Consider the following 17,484-nt stretch of genomic DNA (forward strand, 5'->3'; position numbering starts at 1 on the left):
CTGAAATCGAGAGGAAGCCTAGCACGCGGCAGCTTCCTGCACTGCTTAAGAGGGAAAAGGTTGTATGGAAATAGAGGAAAAACGCCGCCGCCAGGCACTGCTTGCGGAGCGCCCGGCACTCGCGAGGACCCCTGGGAACTGTAGTCGGCGACGCGACACCGTGCTGCGGAGAAGCCCGTGGTCGCGCCCCACTTCCCGCCTCGCCTCGTCACCCCGCGCCAGGTGGCCACTGCTCCAAGCTTGGAGCAGAGCCAAAGGTAGTGGAGACACGGACGTCTTAGAGCCCTAAGTTTAAAAGAGAAAGCCTGAGGTATGCGGGAGTGGCCGGGAAAGCCTGAGGAATCCTAGCCACCAAATCGCTACCCCTAGGAGGGAGCATCTTCTGCCGGCCTCACAAGTAAGGTGGAGCCGGCTCGGCTCAGGGCGCCCCCAAGAGCCTCACCAAAATCCAGGTGTTTGGACGGAAGCACGTTGGCAGGCCAAGTGCCTTATTAGTCTTATTTACCAACTCGTCGCATTTCTAAATTTTAACTTCCATATTCTCTACATTCCTGAGGTGCAAGAGGACATTGAAATAAATTTGTCGGCCGCGCGCTAAGGACTTTTTAACGCATCCCACCCTTTATGTAGGTAACAAGCTCATTACTGACACAATCAGGATTACCAAAACAAGGATTTGAAGCCTTTCTAATGCCAGAGCTGGGGCTTTCATTCTGCCTGTCATAGCTTTTCGCTAGGCTCTTCCCATCCAAATGGGCAAAGACACGCTTTGAAAGTAATATTTGAAAGAAAAACAAAACCAAAGAGGAGGGAAAAAAAAAAACTATAATGTATGGTTCCGTGAATATTTTCCCAAAAACTTGAATCAATGATGTATTTTATTTTCAAGACGTAGCACTCTTTATTCAGTTATCGCTAACCATTTAAATTTATAACGACCTGTTTTTGTCTTTTTTTTTTTTTTTTTTTTTTTTTGAGACAGGGCCTCTATGTATCTGAGGCTGACCTCCAACTTGCTGCCATCCTCCTGCATCACCCATACAGGGGCTGGACCATCATGCCCAGCTCTAATTTCTTTAGGATCAACTTAAATAGAATTACTGGGTCAAAGGGTAAGAACATTAACATCGTTGATAAAAATGTTTTTGTAGACTGGTATCAATTCGGCAGTGGCATATGGAAATGTACATTTCACTAATTTCATTAGGTTCTATTGACAGCACTGTAAGTATACTGTATGTGTCGGTGATTTTTAAAAACTCCAGTGTAACATTTAAAAGCTTAAACTTTTAAAAAGTTAATTTTTATTCTGCAGTTTTTATACTGTAACTTCATGAATTATCTAAAACTGTTTTCACATGCACCTGCTAGAGCTATACTAAAATTTAAAAGATGTTGTATACGTGCCTACTATGGATTTGAGTGCTTTACATTTGTTACTGTGTTAACTTGTTTGGTAAACTCTTATTTTATCTCAAAAAATACGATTGCTTCCTTAAAGGCTTATTCTTAAATTCAACTTTCTACCAAGAGCCAGTATATTTAAAAACAAAATGTTTTCAATTCTGTTCAGATTACATCTTTACAACATCATACCCAAAGACTTCCTCCCATGTCTTACCATAATTAGAATTAGTTAATTACACAATGAATTTCTGTATTACACCTCTAATCCCAGCACTCAGGAGACTGAGGCAGGACTCTCTGTGTTGGAAGCCACCTTGATCTATACAGTGACTTCAAGGCCATCCTGAACTACTTAACAAGACACTATTTCCATCACAAAATAATAAATTCTATATTGCTCTAGATGAGAAAAATGAGTTTCTGCCATAAGAAAAAAATTTTCTTAGTACTAGACACTGACCCCAGGGTTTAGACACATACTTTAGCAAGTTGTATTGCTGAACTACACCCAACCAACAAGAAAAACCTTTAAAATCTGTATGTAAAGAATCCTGTTGCTACAGACCTCACCTGAGACAGCACAATGACCTCTACTTCATTAAATACTTTTCTTTGATCTTCCAATCTAGCCCCCTTTTTACACTTACTTGCATACAAAGCCTGAGTTTTACTTCAAACTCTCTATTAAGTTCCAAATTTCTTAGAGGAAATATGGAATATCCACAACCAATCCTGGTTCTGGAGCTACCTGCATCTTCTAACAGGATACTGATCAAGGTCAACTTTTCATGTCTCAGCCACTGCATTCTCACTTCTAAAATAGTTATCTTCTTGATAAAGTTTGGGGGAAAATTAAACTGAGTGCAAAGTGCCTCATACAACACTTAGTTTCAAAAAATAAACTTTGATTTACTAATAGGACAGAAAAAACTGCTGGACCACATAGCTTTTATGTGGATTACAATAATTTAAAATGAAAATGACACTGAATCAAAGCTATAAGTTTTTGTGCTGTCTTAAAAGTGCTACATATCTCTGAATACTGTAAGCTGCAAGCCACATGTGGCTGTTGAGGATTTAAAAGATAGCTTGTCAGGTGTAAAATACACATCAGATTTCAGACAGTATGAAAATGAGGATAGAAAATGTGTCAACTTTTAACAACCTGTTAGGATATGTTTTGGGGAACTGGGCTAAAAATAATTTCAATCTGGTTAGGAAATTCAAAATTACTCATGTTACGTGCATTATATGTCCCTAGACTCTAGAATGTTGAGAGCTAAAACAATTAAGTACACATTTTTTGCAAATGCTACATTGTGCCATGTTTATAAACTATAAAAATTTTAATGTATTCATTTAAAGGCCTCATAGATACCAAATTGCAACCCAGTGATATACCCATTATTTTAATGAGTATTGAATAGCAAGTTTGAGGCACTGTGTAAGAAATGGAAGACACAATTAACTTCGATGTTTTGCTGACCTCCAAAGGCTTACAATCTAGTGGAGACAAGCCACACAAAGAAATAATCTATTTAGTAGAAATTTATAAAATTGCAGTTAAGAGTTCTTAAATGACAGGTAATTAAGACAAGTGGTAGCACATACCTGTATTCCCTTAGCACTGGGAGGCACGAGGATCTTGAGTTTGAGACCAGCCTGGTCTACACAGTATATAGTAAGTTTAAGGCCAGCCTTGACTACATAAAGAAATCCTGTCTCCAAAAATAGGAGGGCAGGGCAAGGGATATTTTCAGTCAGGAAAGGCCTGTGGGAAGAAGTTGAGCAATACAACTTATCTCTGCTTTCACTTAAAATTAAGAAGTCATGCAGCACTAGGCCAAGTTTAAATATCTAAAGTACTTCACTTGGCTCAAAATGTTCTCCACCCCATCAGCAAACAATAAACTGCTTTTTATGCTGGTGTAGCAATTTTAAAGGTAGAGCTGAAGGCCAGGGATTTAGCTCAGCAGTATAAATGCCTCCCCTGGCAAATGCAAGGTCATGAGTTCGATCCCCAGTACCCCCCCCCCAAAAAAAAGACTAGAGATAGGCATAAGAAACTGACCTTGAAATCTCTTGGTTACAATAAAGGCAGAGTTGAATACTTGACATCTGAATGTTATGCCTACCTAACTGATGGTGGGCTAAATATGTGGCTAGTGGTAGTGTTCCTGGCATGAGGGGAGGTCTTGAATTTAATCACCACCACACACAAACATTCCTCCTCTCCCCCTCTCATATTTTAGCACTTTGTGGTCTATTATTTATAAGGCCCGAGGCACATATTTGCATGAAGAAAAAGAGATAAATACATACACTACTCCTGGGAGTGGTTTCTTTTGGTAGAACTTCCCATAATTTGTGAAGCATGGCAAGACATTTTGAAAGTCCTGATCCTGTTTCAAATAATCAAGGTCCACATTTTACCTTTGCTGGCATTCATGTTTTCACAGCCTCCCTGTAAGCTATTCATATATATATATGAATACAGTGCCTGTAAGACACCGTTGAACTGTTTTCACTTCAAGAAAAGTCCATCTTTAAAACAAAACAACTCATGAGTTACAGGACATTATGTAATTCACAGAAGAGTAAAACTAGATTTTTATGGATGTCTGGGATCTGGGATGTTTAAAATGCAGTCACTGTATTAATTTCATTTTTAACTTTTGCAGCCATGAGTTAAAAGCTCTGCTATGAAGTCACAAAGAACTAAACTTTATAGAATCTGTGGATCAAAATATAGATTCTCCCTGACCATGAAATTCTAGGTATTCTACAGCACCAAAAAAATTTTAACCATTTCCTATTTGTCAACTATTTCTAAGTTATGACAGGTTACCCTCTCAATCTTATTTTCATGAAAGTAGGCAACTGTTCATAATTTCAAAAAGTATAATTATTATTGCTTGATAACTGATGTGCTCATACCAGTTGACAAATATACTGGAGAAGTGATAGTTATCCACTGTTACTGCTTAAGACTCCATCTTATTCTTATATTAACTAGACAGTGGTCTCTCTTCACAGAAGTAGTATTTATCATTTCAAGTATATTCACTTCAGTAATTTCTGAAAATATTTTAGAAAAGCTTTCATCTTACCTATTTCCAAAAATACAAAAATTAAAGCAGTATGATACAGCACAAAACCATGTGACTGGGTAGGTTGGTTCAAAATAGTGACCATCACTAATACCAGCATCTTAATTCTAATTCCACTAGTTAGGTTGCTACCAAGTACTTAAAATCACTCTTACATTCACTAAAAAGCTGATTTGGGGGCTGGGGATTTAGCTCAATGGCTCAAGCACTTGCCTAGTTAAGCATGAGGTCATGAGTTCAATCCCCAGTACCAAAAAAAAAAGCTGATTTTAATTTAGAAAGTTGGTTCCACCTGTAAGAAAATAAAATTCAATACAATAGTTCTCAGAAATATTTAGTAAAATAATTTTGGAATTATTATGAAAAAACTTGCCCTACAAATTCAAAAACATTACCATTTAAATTCAGGTTTCTTAACTCACGTGCATAAGGATTCTAAAAGTAGTCAGTTTTCATCATTAACAGAAAGCCATATGGCCTATGTTGTTTTATGAAAGACAAAATGTATCCCTAAGCATTCAAAGCAATTGAAATTCCCACTATCTCCAGATGTTAAGAGGTCCATTTTCTCACTTAGTTTTTAAAAACAAAAAACCTTGTAAGATTACCTTTGTTCCTGTGCCTAAAAAGAAAGTGCTCCTAACAACAGAAACTGTCGACCAAAAAAAAAAAAGAGCTATCTTTGGGGGTTTCAGTAGCTTCAGAGTTAAGAACTATGTAATAAATTCCCTATGTAACCAGCCCCTTTCAAATATGGGGTTATGGGGTAGGAATTTAGCTTAATAGTAAACCACTGCCCAGCATGTCCAAGGGCTTGGGTTTGATCCCCAGTACTGCAAAACTCAAAGTAAGACATGTTTTTAATTGTTGCTAACATACATTATTCTGTGACCTCTGTCATTTCATAGCTTTTATCTTCACTATTCTGCTTATTTCATACTACCACTATTTATCATGATGGAAACTGGTAAAGGTTATAATACACTCACTGCAGAAAAAATGAGCTGCAACGTTAGCAGTGATAAGTAAGTTCTGAATGTTATTCTTGCAAGTCAAATGTTACCACATATCAAGACAGCTTTGGCTCCCAAGCATAGATTATATTTATTTTGCTGTTTTTTTAGTCAAGGGTCTCACTATGTAATTCAGGCTGACTCAGATTCAGTGATCCTACCTTGACCTTCTGAGGGCTAGGATTTCAGGCCTGCACCACCATGCCCAGCTATTTTTTGTTTTTAGATACACTTAATATATAAAGCACAAGGTATCCTCGAATCATCCCCTGCCTTGGCCTCCAAATGCTGGTATTACAAGCATGTGCCACTACACCCAGTGTGAACTATTTTTTTCACTCAAATAGCTGGATCACAAAACTTGCAGCATTTTAGTAATGGAGAAAAATCAGCTAATAGCTTTAATCTCCCAGAAGGCAATAATCTTTTTATCTTGATATTCATCAAATTGTATATGTTCCTCAGATATTGACTGTTAACTGTTTTAATGTGGTTATGGTAGGATTATACCTATATTGGTTAAACAGAATTTCTGAAAGGTTAATTTGGGATGTGGTAGGTTCCAGTACCTCATAATGTGAGGTAAGACAAAGAAAGAGAGCAGTTTATTCAGCCAGTATTTATAGAAAATAAAGCGAGGATGATGAGCCAGGCCATACTGAAAATTTAGTATATTTAGTAAACTGGAGTTTTTCATTTGTGCTGTTGATATTTGGAAAGCCGATTTAACTAAATTGCCACTTAAAAACATGATCTTCAGGAACCATTTATTTGTAAATAAAGAGCCTAGCCAGATCTAAACTTCCTAAAGGATGGATAAGACTTGGATATAGAGTAAATGTGTGACTGACTAGGCATGATAAATTAACAGGACATAACTGCTGACAGAGAAAAGCCCCTTAATATGCAGACAGCTGAAATGCACAATAGATCAAGCAACCTTTGACATTAAAATGAGAACACATGTAGACATTCACAAGGCTATACTGTACATAAAATCAAGAGAAACAAGTATAAAGGGGCCAAAAAGACAATGAGGACAGATAAGAATGTAGTAGAGATTAGAAAACCAGCGGAAGTGCATAGGTATGAAAACTGATTCACTGTAAATGCCATCAAGGTTAAAGCTTTAAATAATTTTGTACGTGTTAAGAAGAAATTCCACTTAAAAGCATCATTCTAAAATTACCAAGCTCACTAGAGAAAGGTGCAAAAAAACCTTTTTATTCTGTTAGTTATGTAGGGTTTCAACTTAAGATATTGGAAGGTGTGGGGTGGGGGAGTGATCATTGCAACTTAGGAAAATGCCTGCCCTACGTTGGGTTACTTCTAACTAACTTTTAGAGAACATTTGTATTGGTAAAATAAATACACGAAACTAGTTTAGCAGTTAGACTGCCTTGCATTTTCTGATAAACTTATGTATTAGGATTACAAGAACAAAGTTGTTCCTACAATTTCATAATACTTGAAATGAACATTTCAGAAGATTAAATTACTGCCACAGAATTAGAGCCATTTTAGTTGACACCTTGTATGATTTAGGCTTACTCCCTATTAGTACATTAACACAGTAATTCAAGAATCTTGGAATAATTTGGAATAAAGATTTCTGTATTCTCTAATGAAGGTTTGATAGTACAGGTTTCAGATCAGCTTCAACTGTAAGAAATATTTATCCTACTCAATCTGAGAAAGTAAGTAATAACATCAAAATTACATACCAGAATGTTCACAATGTAAAGCATTAGTTTGAATAAGCAGTATTTTAATGTAGCATTTCTTGTATTTTGTGAGCAAAATTTTTTCAGCAGACCCTCTAGGCATTTTGTTACAAAACAAATGTATCTCAGTGTTGAGTTAGAAAAACACCAGAAAGGGGAAGAGGCACTATTTTATTTCAGCAACCTATACCTTTACAAGTCTGTAAAAAATGGATACACTGGCCAAATCAAGTTACCAGAATAAAAATCCTCAATACAAAAGACAAGTCCAAGACCTCACAGTGCCAGATACCCACCAATTGCACCTTAAGAAGAGATCTAGGTCTACTACTTTACCAAAATCTGAGTGTATGTACGTATGTATAGTGTAAAAGGATAAATACTAGTACCACTGAAAAAATTTCAGTTTTATGGCACCAAAAACCTTACACGTTTCTATCTTATTAATTTTAATACGAATATTGTAGCCAGTTCATATTTAACACTATAGCACCTACATAAGAAATAATGCTTTAATGCCTGAAAAAGGTACTTGGGTCTATCCAAAATGCCAAGATATTTGATTTGCCTTTATGTAGAAAGAATTTTAGAGGATTTATACTCAATGACAAAACAGCATGTCTTTTATACGAAAACAGTATATATTTTTATGTAAGAGGATTAAATGGGACTTATCAAACCTGGAAATCATAATTTTAAGAGATCACTGCCACAGTTAAGACGTGAAGGTAAAGTCATATTCCCAGACACTTTCCAAAATATATTGCTTTAAGGGGACTAAGAGATGGAAGGGAGGACAAAAAAGGAATCAGACTGTATTACATGCATGTGTCAAATTCCCACTCTTAATTATGTACTTCAAACACATACTAAAAAAAATTAAAAACTGCTTCCTTTGCTCTGTCAAAGATGGACTTTTTGCAACCTTAGTCACAAAATATCTTCTATGTGGGATAGGTACTATTTTCAAGTAAGATTTCCTCCAAACTTTTCCTAGGCTTTTAATCTGTGACACAAACAAGACTATAAACATTAAGGTGGTTTCTAATAAATCCAGGATAATGTGCCATTCCCCTTTTTAAAAAACTAGCAAGTTCACCTGTCTACTGAGAACAGGACGCATTTGTCATGGGAGGAGTAAAGTGGAAAAGCCTACTCTTGGTTTGTAATGAGTAGGGAAGGGAAAAATCTTAAGTAACCAATTGATGCAATAACTAAAGTAAAAGTGTGAAATTCCTTCCTCAAAGTTAATAATCTGGGAGAAAACAGAACTGCCCAAATGAGTGTTCTTTTGAGTTAACCTTGTTTGTCTCCCTGCTTTGTCAAAAATGAAGGCTTAGTTCCCATGTTCTCACACAGAACCTGCATTCCATCATCTCAGTGGATAGGTTCAGTTAACAGATCACGTTATCAGTATCCTCTCTCATATATAAACTACAGCCAAACATTTTAGAAATATGAGGCACACAAAAGATTACCAAGCAGGGGATGGTGGCTGTAATCCTCACCAAGGAGTTGAGGGTGGGCTTTCCTTGAGTTCAAAACCAGCCAGGAGTACAGTGAGTAATACCCTGCCTGAACTACATGCAAGACAATGTTTCAAGAAGTGAAATGAACAGCTGCTGCACACCAGCTTGGGCAACAAGGGAAAACCTCATTAATTTGGGGAAAGGACAGTATATATAGCTGGAAGTAGAGGCATATGTCACATGCCTTTAATCCCAGCAGTCAAGAAGCTGCAGCAGGAAAATCTTAGTTCCAAGCCAGCCTAAACTTCATAATGGGCTGCAGGCCAGCTTGAACAGCAGAGCAAGACACTGTCTCAAAACAAAACAAAACATACAAAAACAACTGCTGAACTGCTAAAATTTAAAGGCAATATATGCACTAAAATGGAAAAATGCTGGATGGTGGCTGGGAATGTTTACAGATAATAAATTCAGCTGGATTCACTTAATGCAAGCTCAAAAATTTAGCAAAGTGTTTAAAGCAAAATTCCTAATAGTTCTAGATTTTAAAAACAAAATAAATTAAAATCTATAGTTGTCTCATTAAACTTTAGAAAACCAAGGAGACCTACACATTAAAAAAAAAGAAAAAAGAAAAACCAGTAAAAGTTCTGCAAAGGACGAACTAGACTTATCACACTTACTTGTAACACTGGACATAAAGAAACAAAGGAATAATGTCTCCAAATTTCTGATGGAAAAATATTGCAGCCAAGATTCTGTATTCAAGCTTTTTCAGGAGCAAGGATGAGGAGGCTGCATTTCCTTAAGTATGGTATGATTGTTTACAATTCATACAGCCTTTGAGACTACCGCTCAGAAACAATGAAGCAACAAAAGCAAATGGAAGGGAAAGAAGTGGACTCTATGTGGAACTCAACAATGCAATGGAGAAAAAAATCCTGGGATGAGCCACAGAGTATTAAAGCTTAAGTTACCTGGAGCACTTGGGCAGCCTTTCTCTTGGTAACAAGAAAACACCAGTAATTACAAACTCAAGAAAAGATCAAAGGCATGGTTCATATTTTAGTATCAGCATAAATCTAAGCAAACGATGGAACATAAAGAGAATTATGAACTCTAAAAGGCATGTGTTTTAGCAAATCAGAATGCATAATGAGAATCCAAGTTCAATCCCAGCCCTGGAAATTTAAATGATCCAGCAAGACCCTGTCTCAAAAGGGTCCCCGCATTCAATCCCTGGTGCACAAACCAAAAAAATTGTTTTGGTATCTTTGGTCTACAGGAAAGGTGTATGATAGTGAGCTAGTTATAAACAATCAGAAAAAGAAGCCAAAAGGTAACTGGAGATGAAGAAAAAGTACTGTTCCATTTACTCTTAAGAAGCAAAGGAAAAGTTTACATGAAATTTCAAGTAGAAGCAGCCTAAAGAATTTAAATCAGGATTAGTATAAGCCAAATTCTTCACAACAGAAGACAAAATGCTGTTGAAATTTTCTAACACGTACCTCTACAAATGTACTGGGATATATGCAGATTTTCCTACTTGTGCTATCTGAATGTATTCTATGTAAAGGTTCTTTACATTTGTCTTACCAGGCACAGTGCCACACCCTAATATGCCAGCACTTAGGCTAAGAGGCTGAAAAAAGTGTGGATTCAGTGTCAACCTCAATTACATGGCAAGACCCTATCGCAAAAACCTATATATATATTGGTTTAAAGTGCTATCATTAATGGTACTGAGCGCATAGCTAACTGGGAGAGTATGGATATGAACAGGCTTAGCAGGTGCTGAGCCCTGAGTTCAATCTTCATCAAAAAAAAGTACTTGAAGTTAAAATGTCAACTAATACAAAGCTATGAATGTTAACTACCCACCATTGCTCCTAATTAGATATATGCACTACGGAGACAATGCCTGAAACTGCTTCCCTTTTGAAATGACCTAACTTTACCAACTGGTAGATAAATACAAAACTACTCATATAACTCTAAACTTAATTTTAAAATGTAGTCCAGTCTTATTTTAAGATACAGTAAAGCAAGGTATGTTACTTTAAAATCGCTGCTTTCAAGAACTTAGTATTTTAGCTACCTGGTCTGTAAGCTTCTCACTCAAAAACCAACTAGTCTTACTCAGCAAAAAAAGAATTCAGTCATGAAGTACTACTTCCTCAAAGAAATACAGACGAGTTTTGTATGGCAAGAGTTTCATCAACATGCAAATAAAATAATAAATGGCATAAAGGAAAATTGATGGGACTAGATTTCCTGAAGATGACTTATGAACCTTGTTCTCTAAAGAAAAATGAAATGTAAACAAGTTCTATGAGGTTTAACAAACACATATGATTGTGTAAATTTCAAGGCCAACTGTTCATTCAACTTAAAAACTTCTTTAAGTGTCGAATTTAAATGTGGATCTTCATGACCTTGCACCTACTAATGTTAAACGCTGGGTAGAGTGGCATATGCCTGAATTTCCATCCATTTGGGAGGCTGAAGCAAGAGGATTACAGGTTTAAAGTCTGGAAATGTAGTGTAACTCAGTGCAAAGGTAATGGGTTCAATCCCCAGTATTATGGGGGGAAAAGGATTAACTACATTTGCTTAAGTAATATGTTCATGTGCATATACGTATTAAAGAACAGAATTTGAAAGTGTATTTCTCCCCTATTTTTATAATGATCTGTAATACACTACTCATTTCTGGTTCTCCCCAACCACAATCCAAATCCTAAATACACTGAAACACAGCATACATGCTTTCCTATAACTAAATAAGTTAGTTATTTTACAAGACTAATACCTGACTCTTCAATTAAAACCAGAACGCTACACAGATACTGTAACAGTGAAGTCAAAAAGTTTAGACATGATACATCTAGTTTTAACAATTTTGCAAATGATCCATGTGTTGAGTATTCAAATTTCATTTCCCTTAAAGTTAACACCATTAAATGAACTATCACATTAGCATATGCTGTTTTAACAACTCTGGTTTGTATGTCATGGTTTGTATTCTTATAAAACCAGGTATTTATCAAGTGGAATTTACAGGACTTTCCTACAGATTTTACATTGTCCACAAGCCCTGATCTGTGGGGTTTTTGTTGTTGTTGTTTTTGCTATTATGTAGTCCAGGCTGGACTTGAATTTATTAATGTAGGCAAAGCTAGATTCAAACTTAGGGCATTTCTTTTCCCTTAGTCTTCAGAGTGCTGGGGTTGTAGACATGTGCCGCCACACCTGGCTCTGATTTAGTCTTTAATCTGTAGTAATGGTTTTCCAAACCAAAGTAACTTGACTCTTAAAAAAACAACTGGCTCTAGTTCATTAATGACAGATGTCAGTTCTCTTGGGTATCCTAACAGCCTCTCAGAATTCTGTCAAAATAACTTCAGAATGTAGCAGAAGGTCTAAAGAAATGGCAACTCACGACATAGCTGATACAGCCTTTAACAATTCTATTAGAACTTATCTTAAACTTCATAAAGAAAAACAATCAGTGTATTATTCTAAAATGATCTTATATTGTTCTAACTTTATTGTGTTTAGAAACATATTCCTTAGAACTCTGAATACTGTAAGACACAAATTTCCAAACTAATTTATCAGAACTTGTCCCACACCAGAAAAGTCTTACTCAAACTCCCGTGACTTCTGAAATGGTGGAAGCTTATTTTTAGTAATCAATATAAATTTTGGTACTCCTAAATATGAAACTGCACCAATCTTTTAAAGTTGTGCCCTGAGGAAGTGCCCAACAGTATTACTATCTCCTCCCCAACCCAGAACTAAGACATCTTGTACATATTCACAAACCCCCAACTCTTTGATAATGATTTATCAATTTAATAAACATTAAACTGAGTTGACTTAACCTCATTTATCTAAATGGGCATTTTATTAAGACACCATTTTGTTTCTTCCCTTCCTAGTTTACTTGCAAACCTCTATCTATCAAAGAAATTTTATTTGCCAGAGAAGGGGAACACTTCAATGGTGAAGTATGGTCCCAGAGAAGAACCAAATTATTAAACTTTCAGTGAATCCAATGGCATGTACAAGCCCAGAGACTAGTTCCATCAACAATTAAAATTAAGTGAAGACCAGCCCAACATGTTTATTCTGTATCTCTCCCAGTTGTATATATTTGCAATTAGGGTATCTTGGGGAATTTGTTTACCGTTGTGGCTACTTTGAATGTTCGCATGATCAAAAGGTGATAGATCTCTAGATTACAAATGTCTACAAGCTGGTAAGTGGAACATGATGAAATGGAGGACACTCACAATAATTCTTGGACTCCTGGAGATCCTAAGACATGCTACAAAAATAGGTCTTTATTCTTAGGAAAATATAGTCAGAGCTAGCTTCCTTATGCTATACATAAAATCTTAACATCAGAGGCAGTACAGGATAGTACAGATAGTTTTTGAACTGATCTCCAAACAAGCACAAACCCACTATGTTGAAAAAAAAACAAAACAAAAAACAAAACAAAACAGGTAATTTGAGGTTTTTGGCAAAAGACAGTACTTCACACATCTAATCCAAATCAAAGAGCCTGCAGACAGTTTTCAGTGAGATGAAAGAAATGAAATAAATATAAATTCTATGGATAAATAAATGTAAAAGAATTTAAATAAGCTAAAGAACTAATTATTTTTTAAATTAAAATACTAGTCAGGTACAAGCTTTTGTTTCTCAATGCCAGACTTCTAAATGCTTATCAGACTACTGTTAATATTTTAAAAATCTAAGCTTTGACCCAGAGTGTTAGTAATACTGATTTGCATTTGCAAATGATTGTTTTTCCAACTGAATGCTTCTATTTTTGAAAAATATTTTAGGTGTATTACTGAAGGCAGACTGTGGTGCTAATTTATTAAATATTTTGAAAAAGTGACAGACCCCAAAAGTCCATCTACTAATTTGACCAGTTAAAAAATGTCTATGAGCATTTATTCATAATTAGCATTTAAAATAGTGGCATGCCCTATTGAGTGGTATGATTACAGAGTGACTACACTTTAAACAGCACACCCACAATTTTTTTTTAAAATGTACCATTACTAAAGTTCTTTATTCATTAACTTTATACCCACCACTCAGCTCCTATGGGGAGAAAACAATCATGGTGGGTTTTCTTTGAAGTTTTAGGAATCTTGAGCAATTGCTCTAAGGCTAGCACTCCCTCCTAATGCTTGAAGACCTTCTACTTTCTAATTTCTCCCCATGATATTCAGACTACCTGTTATATTCTGTAATAACATGGTGGTCTTTTGCTGTTTCTGATCAACAGTGACTTTTAGCTTAGCAGTCAAAAAAGACATGTAGAGTCCATGTAGATTCATGTTCATCCTGTTAAAATAAACATTTTAAAATATTTTATATACAAATAATCTAGATCACCCCATCAACCCATTTCTTTGTTGATATGAGAAAAATGTTTCTAAGTCAGATTTGCAGTCAGCATTAAAAAATGTCTCATGATGTAACTGCCATCGCGAGCATGCAGTTAACTCTATGTCTTCAATTCTCCTTTCATTTTAACATGATTCAGCTGCTATGGCTAAAAATCTTGCACAAAAACCATTTTGGGGAGAATATAAATAACACAATATTCTCACAAAGCAACTTTCTAAAAATTGAAAAACTAAATTTATAATCACTTTTGATTGCCAAGTAGTCTGCAGAAACAAAATCTTGCGTCTGGTTTGGTTAGGTAACTGAAGTTCTTTTTAACAATCAGAATATTTTAAAGGATACACCTTTCACCCAAAGGAAAGGACTTGACTAATGGATTTAAGACCCTTTCCTTCATAATATATACATAATTTCTTTGTATCTGTCCATTCTTTGAAGCTGTCAAAGCCAAGAACCCATTAACAAATCACAAATAGCAATTAACCTACATTAATTAACATTCCCCCTTTTAACATTTTGACATTTCACTAAAGGATTATTTTTGCATTTCCATTTCTCATATCCCATGACATTCCGTATAAATTGCATTATTGCTTTATAGGCCACACAACATTCAAAATTATATGCATTGCCTGTTTTCCTTGATCTCTGATAAGGCTGATACTGATTTTACTACAGAAATTTAAGTTTTAAAATACCAGTTAGGATTTCTTCTGAACTTAATTGTTCAACAGCACTAATCACTACATGCATATTTAGCTCTGATTATATTGCTCAAAAACTGCACCCATTATCAGAACAGTGCAAATGATATTTAATTTTAAAATTATAATGGCTTGAATTCAGTTATTCAAATGAACACTGTCAAGTAATTTCACTTGAGTGTGTATATATTTCATCACCACCTTTTACATATCCCCTTCTTTAGGCATAACCATCAATTCTTCACAATTTATTTATAATATCACTCTTCCCTCCCAAGTCCCCAAACTAAAATTGCCAAATAGTCTTAGAAACCCACAAAGCTCTACATTTTAATGTTTTTTAAAGAACACATTTGTGAACTCACAAAAGTGTTCATCAACTCTGACAATGCAGTTCTTACTTTAAGTCTAACAAACCTGCCCTAAAGTCCCAACAAATAATTGTGAGAATTTAAACACCTTGACAGTGTCCCTTAAAAAATAATGTGACAGTTAAGTGGCAATAGGCATGGCAATGACCTCTTAAATGGGATCATTTAACTCCTTGGACCTGGGAAATGCCAGCACCAAGGATTACACTGAGATTCAATTTTACTGAAGGCTACATTTTTAGTTTGCCCACTTTCTGTAACCTGTTATACTCGTTATGTCAATGAAATGTAAATGTTTTTTGTGTAGCCCTCAAACTTACACTAAGATTTGAGAGATGTACTTTAAAAAAGCACAGGGTAATATATAAAATCAGTGGCAGAAAGTTTCATTAAGCACCAGGAACAAATTTTTGTCACCCCATACTCATTTTGTAGATAAGTTTCAATAACCGGCAAGGCACATTTACATATATTCCAATGAATACTTATTGACAAATTTTAAATTACACTCTATGCCCAGCTATCCCAGTAACTGACATACAACATACTAAAATGGTTTATTAAGGTAACAAAAAAACCAGTTAATGTGAAACATACAGGCTATTGGCAACTACTATCCTAAAAGTATGTAAGTACAAATAAACATACTGAAATGTGTGCAATTCTAAGTTTTTAAACCAGAAGATTTCTATACTAACACACATTTATATTAATGACACATAAAAAAAATAAAAACTTTATTACAAAAATAAGTTACACTCGCCTCCAGCTTACAGTATAAAACAATTTTATTTGCAGGAATGCAAAATGATTGTTTGCCATGAGCATTTGAACATATGACATGTCTAATTTTCTTGTTAAATTTGCATTTACTGGGGAACTGGTGTGTATAAAACCTTAATTAAGTATAAGCTCTGATCTTCATTGTGGTGCCTATTGGGTATGTGATATAACTGCAGTATCCCTTTGGGGAAGGACAGAAGGGATTTCTTTACACCAAGTCCTAATTAAACTGTAATTTTACTTTTGACTTTTAAGCTATCAACTTAAGACTTGGCAAAAAAAATTTTTTTTGAGGGTGATTCAATAGAGGATGCTTCACCACTGAACACTCACTGTCATCAAGGTGCTTTAGAAAATTAAAAACATAGCACAAATGATTGTACTCTATTCTACAAGTTATCATGACCTGCATAAGAAATGGAAAGCTGATTCACATTTTTACAGTGATCAGCAGTAAGAAATGCACTAATGAAACATACCTTTTACCTAAAAAGCTAAACTACAGCCATATACTAATTTCTATGATTTATGAAAAAACTTCAAAATATCCAAATGTCAGGCTTTGCTGTACAATTGTCAGTTTTAGTCTGACTTTTTATAAAGGGACACTGCAGTATTTAGTACAAGTTCGGATGCACTTTTTTTGAACATCTGATGTCTTACAAAAGTAACATCTTGCTAAACTATTATACATCCAAATAACTACAATATCTGAAGAAGCAAGGCTGCTTTTTCAGCCACAAAATACGACAAAAGCAAGGCCTGTTATGATGGTCATGAGGAAGTCTTACAAGCCTCTGAAACTAAAGGCAACTAAGAATGTTACATTTGGTATATTAAAATCTTACCCTCATATCATATTTAACAAGCCTTGCTTTTATCTACAAAGATTTTCTATGTACAGTACAGACAGGGTATAGTTCAATCCTCTGCTACTGAGGTAGTTAACCAACCCTTTAAAAAAGGTTCTGAAAAGAACCACTATCTGGAATGCCTGACTAACCAGCTCTGATGATTACACCTGAAACTGCATATCTGAACACAATTCAAAAGTGATTACTATAAAAAAGATATAGACAATCATGATTAACCTTGGTGAGCAGAAATAAAATTTAAGGATACCAACAGTGGCATTCATCTATACCACTGCAATAAAATTTAAATGCACAAATTCAAGAGAATATTTCAGAATACCACTGCTGGCATCCTCAATTTTAAAAAGGGGGGAAAAATCTACTTAGAGCAGATTTTTTAAAGAGAAGAACTTTATTCTTTATTAAGATACCATGCTAGAAGTTATGAAGGATTTCTGTTGGAACACATTTGGAAAATAGAATAGCTTTTGTTTAATAACTTGCACTGCAGAGAAAATTGTTAAAGAAATTCATATCAAAGTCCAAGTATTAGTTCAATGTCCCGTATTTGATTCCATGATCTTCACAGGAAGGTCTTCTGCAATAGAATATG

The 17,484-nt window shown here is 35.3% G+C and overlaps 1 protein-coding gene and 1 long non-coding RNA gene across 4 annotated transcripts in view; one reads left to right on the plus strand and one right to left on the minus strand.

Annotated features, from left to right (window-relative positions):
• Positions 1–162: 162 nt before the first annotated feature.
• LOC106028742 (uncharacterized) overlaps positions 163–17,484 on the plus strand; it is a 26,141-nt gene continuing 8,819 nt past the window's right edge. The window contains exons 1-2 of one of the 2 annotated variants that reach the window (XR_010041995.1): positions 172–310; positions 983–1,112. This is a non-coding gene — a long non-coding RNA (uncharacterized LOC106028742). Of the gene's footprint in view, positions 1,113–17,484 lie in introns of both variants that reach the window. The other variant, XR_001202346.3, reaches the window with a different exon arrangement.
• Positions 13,055–17,484, minus strand: part of Syncrip (synaptotagmin binding cytoplasmic RNA interacting protein) — a 35,591-nt gene continuing 31,161 nt past the window's right edge. For both annotated transcript variants that reach the window (XM_005005936.4, XM_003474887.5), the window contains exon 12: positions 13,055–17,484. This exon is cut by the window's right edge. The gene's annotated coding sequence lies outside the window, so the exon portion shown is untranslated.

Source organism: Cavia porcellus, unplaced genomic scaffold (assembly GCF_034190915.1).
Source record: "Cavia porcellus strain 051 isolate PalLab524CR breed Dunkin Hartley unplaced genomic scaffold, mCavPor4.1 scaffold_22, whole genome shotgun sequence".
Lineage (NCBI taxonomy): Eukaryota > Metazoa > Chordata > Mammalia > Rodentia > Caviidae > Cavia > Cavia porcellus.